Source organism: Emys orbicularis, chromosome 2 (assembly GCF_028017835.1).
Source record: "Emys orbicularis isolate rEmyOrb1 chromosome 2, rEmyOrb1.hap1, whole genome shotgun sequence".
In the NCBI taxonomy this organism is placed as follows: domain Eukaryota; kingdom Metazoa; phylum Chordata; order Testudines; family Emydidae; genus Emys; species Emys orbicularis.
This window is the reverse complement of record NC_088684.1, coordinates 118,131,972-118,136,805: the sequence shown is the minus strand read 5'-3', so window position 1 is coordinate 118,136,805 and position 4,834 is coordinate 118,131,972.

Sequence of the window (4,834 nt, the reverse complement as noted above, 5' to 3'; positions counted from 1 at the left end):
GAAAGCTGATCTCCTGAGACCCAGCACAGTACTTTAAACCTAGACTGTGAGCCCTTTGGGGCAGGGACTCCCTTTTTTGTTACTTGTCTGTACAGTGCCAAGCATAATGGGGCCCTGATCCTGGATTGGGTTTCTTAGATATTACAGTATAATAATAAGTAAGAATACAGTTTGTTTTCATATGCTGCCTTTCATACTCAAGGCATCTCAAACAGGAGCGCCGCCAGCTTTTCTGCCGCCCTAGGCGGCAGAAGGTCCCGCCCCGAAATGCCGCCCCCCACAGAGGCGGCGGATGGTCCCGCCGCTGAAATACCGCCATGGTCGCCGCCCCCCAAATTGTAGTGCCCTAGGTGACTGCCTAGGTCGCCTAATGGGTTGCACCGGCCCTGATCTCAAATCACGTTGCGTCAAAACGATGTACATACTAATAGAACGTTAAGGCTGGAAGAAATGTTGCAGCTCTCTGCAGTGTATAGGTACTGGGCAGTAGTGCTTTAAATAGTTTGGGAGCCCTTTGACACCACCAGAACCCTAACAGAGCAATGCTGTATATATGGAGCTAGGCCTCATATACTTATATATTTAGTAACTACAGTTATTTGGAACCCAACTGTGTCTGGTTTCCTCATATTCCTAATGCTGTGTAGAAAGCAAAGACACACTACTGTCTTAACAACAGCTCACACAAAACCATAAGAACCTGCCTTACTGGGGGAGAATATCAGTTAGGATACCAGCATGTAATTCCCCTTCTCCTTTGGTAAAAATATTCATGGGATATTTAATTTCCATGTGAACTGATACCAGAAACTGGCATGGGAGAATTTAGAGATATCCCAAAGTAGCTCTATGACGTACACACCTGAGAGATCTCTGAAGCTGTACTGTTGCTTTCAACGTTAAGAGAATCGCGGTGGGTCACCTGCAGAGAAGCATTGCGGAGGGAAATGGCATCTCCTTCACTCATTGTATTTAAAGGCTGCTGAGTAAAAGCATCGACCTCTGATTTACTGATTACTGCCAAAGTCAAAAACTTTTGATAGCCTTCATCTTTACATACTGGATGGTGGGGAAACATCTACAAATAAAAGATTGTAACCCTTTTAATTTCACCTAGCATAAACCACAAACAATGGTAGCAAAAGGCTGGCCTCCACCTTCATTTTTCTAACACACCAACAAACAAGCAAGCAAGCAGTGATCAAACTGTCTGTGTATTGGTTATTAACAGGGTTGTGGCAACCATGTTGGTCCCAGGATATGAGAGAGACAAGGTGGGTGAGGTAATATCTTTTATTGGACCAACTTCTGTTGGTGAAGCTTGAAAGCTTGTCTCTTCCAACAACAGAAATTGGTCCAATAAAATATATTACCTCACCCACCTTGTCTTTTGTATTGAATATTAAGACATTATTATGACATATGTAGAGAAATGAGATCTAGTGAGGACTGAAAATTGGGAATTCCATTGGGTTCAGTTGGAGTTTTGTCGGAGTAAAGAAAGATTTTATAGTATATTATATACTCCCGTATATATAAGACAGAGACCACATAATCTACACTACATACTACATAATGGGTATATGAGTGTGTATATATATCTGCCTTTATAGAGTAGCAATCTTTACTCAGAGAAAGCTTCAATTGAAGCCTGTGAAATTCCTGCGCCCGATATATATATTCTGCCAAGTAAACTCTTCTTGAAAGTAGTGAGTAGTTATTCCTAATAAGGAAGGGTAAAAGGACTTCTGGGAGTGATAGTACTACTGATTTATGTAACCTATGTATGAGAATTCTGTAATTCAGACCTGCCATGGCCTCCAGAATAGAAAGCCCCTGCTTGTCCATCTATCATGGTGATTGGAGTATCAGTGATTGGGGTATCAGTTTAGAATAAGGGACAAGCAGAAGAGCATATGGAGCCATAGTGGTGGTATTGGTCAGACTCTTCTGCCATAAACAGGACTGTGTGCTCACTATGTTCACAGTGGAGAAGTAAGGGCCTGATCCAACTCCTATTAAAAGATTTTCAGATCTAAGGCAGAATCCACCGATCCAGGTCTCCTACTCTGAGGAAGCCCTAGTATTTTTGATAGCATGACATGACATGACAAAGTATGCTTTCAATTTAGAATAAACTAACAAAATAAGGATGACTTTATAAATATTTGTATTCATCTTTTTTTTAAATCACCAGAGTTTAGTATTAGAGATGGATGAACTGGTTTGAATTAAAAAGGCCTGGGATTAAATCCTGGCCTTATTGAAGTCAATGGGAGTTTTGCCATTGATTTCAATGGAGCCAGGATTTCACACAGTTCTTAGACCAGAGGTGGGCAAACTACGGCCCGCGGGCCACATCCAGCCCACGGGACCCTCCTGCCTGGTCCCTGAGCTCCTGCCTGCGGAGGCTAGCCCCCAGCCCCTGCCCTGCTGTTCCCCCTCCCCCGCAGCCTCAGCTCACTGCACTGCGGGCACAATGCTCTAGGTGGCGGGGCTGCGAGCTCTTGCTGGGCAGCGCAGCTGTAGAGCTGTGGCCTGACCCGTTGCTCTGTGCTGCGTGGTGGCATGGATGGCTCTAGCCAGGCAACGGGGCTGCCTGTTCTGGTGCTCTGGGTGGCGCGGCTGTAGCACTACCAGCCACCGGTGCTCCAGGCAGCACGGTAAGGGGGCAGGGAGTAGGGGGGGTTGGATAGAGGGCAGGGGAGTTTGGGGTGGTGGTCGGGGGTGGGGATGTGGATAGGGGTCGGGGCGGTCAGAGGGTGGGGAACAGGGGGGTTGAATGGGGGCAGGAGTCCTGGGGGGGCAGTCAGGAATGAGAGGAGGGGTTGGATGGGGCAGCAGGGGGCAGTCAGGGGCGGGGGGTCCAGGGGCAGTCAGGGGACAAGGAGTGGGTGGTGGTGGATGGAGCGGGGGGGTTGGATGGGGCAGGAGTCCCAGGGGGGCTGTCAGGGGGCGAGAAGCAGGGGGGATCAGATAGGGCCGGGCCACGCCTGGCTGTTTGGGGAGGCACAGCCTCCACTAACCGGCCCTCCATACAATTTCGGAAACCCGACGTGGCCCTCAGGCCAAAAAGTTTGCCTGCCCCTGTCTTAGACCAAACCTCTCCCTGACCCAATTTTCATGCACCTTTACACTTGCTGGTCCTCGTTGGATCAGAGGCATATAAGCCAAAATAACATAAGAAAAGGCAATTTTCACAGTATTTATAGAAAGACTGAAAATAGACATCAGAATTTTTGTGAGAGAGACTGATTTTTGCAAACCAAAATAGTTCAAATATTTCAGAAAAGCATTTGAACTTTGGAGCATTTCACTGATCCAAACCTCCTTAAGGTTAATACAGGGGTTCTCAAACTTTTGTACTGGTGACCCCTTTCACATAGCAAGCCTTTGAGTGCAACCCCCCCTTATACATTAAAAACACATTTTTATATATTTAACACCATTATAAATGCTGGAGGCAAAGTGGGATTTGGGGTGGAGGCTGACAGCTCGTGACCCCCATGTAATAACCTCACGACCCCAAGGGGTCCTGACCCCCAGTTTGAGAACCCCTGGGTTAATAGTTCATGCCATAATATGGGATGCTTAGCAGTCTCTCTTAGAAAAAAAAATACCTGTCATGGTAATGATAATAACCTGCCCTCCCCCCTTTGTATTTTATGAACTGTATTTAATCCAGTTTAATCTTACAGTTCTATTTGGGACTATTTTTATAAGTGGGGGAGAAATTTATCACTGGGCAGCACCTCTTTTCACTTCTCATAATCAGTTTTTGCTACGTTTTAAATTCTAATGGGCTCACATCTTGGATCCATGGAAACTCTTCTGAATTTCGGCCAGGTGCTTCCCGTTCCCTGGACCATCTGCGTATGAGGTGGGTTGGGGTCTCGCTGGTTTTATAAATCCAGTTGGCTAGGACTACGGTGACGTCACAAAGACCCGCTGTGACATGACAAATCCACAACCAATCCCCCTACCTGAACGGCGGGAGAGGGGCGGGGATGAGAGAGCATTGAAGCAGAACGTTGGACTTGTCTCACGGGGACGTGTAAACGGTGCCGGGGATTTGTAACAACCACGCCTCGGCCCGCGGCTCAAGTTCAGCCAGCGACTTGTCACTTATCCCCCGCAACCTCACACCGCGTTAAACGCTATTGGTTTTGACAGCCAGCTCCTAACCATGTTCGAGAAGCCTGATTTCAGTGTTCATAAAATAACACCTGTACACACACACACACACACACACACAGTGTGCGAACACGATATACATATTGCGTTTATTTATAAATATACCGATGTATATAAATTTTGGCCATATAAGTATTGTACGTATGTGTTTATGGATGCGTCTGTACCCCGACTACCTGCTGCGTTTCTGTGTGTGAGAGATGTACCGGTTATGAACGTACTTGGTTTCCGTACCATATTATGGGTATATATACTGCTCTGTATAGGTACTTGGGGTATATGCACACTGTGTCTGCTTACACAACGTACATGGTGGTGCGGCTGGGATTTATATACTTTGCACGGAGGAGGGCGCGTGCAGTCCTGGCGCCTCGGCATTGGTTTAAATGAGACCGGCACTCAGATGGGCGCGGCTTCTCAGAGCGCGCGGTCGCATTCGTGGCTTTTTTGAGCCTCTGGCTCTGCCGTACAAGGTGGTTCCTGGGCGGTGCTAGCGGCAGCGCGTGTCCGAGCTCGGAGTCCCGGGACGCGGAGGAGGCCGAGCGCCGCACCCGGGGAGCTGCAGCCCCAGCGAAAGGGCCACACGCACGTAGCCTGGGACCCGCGCGCAGCGAGGAGCCTGCGCACCACCCAGTAGGCT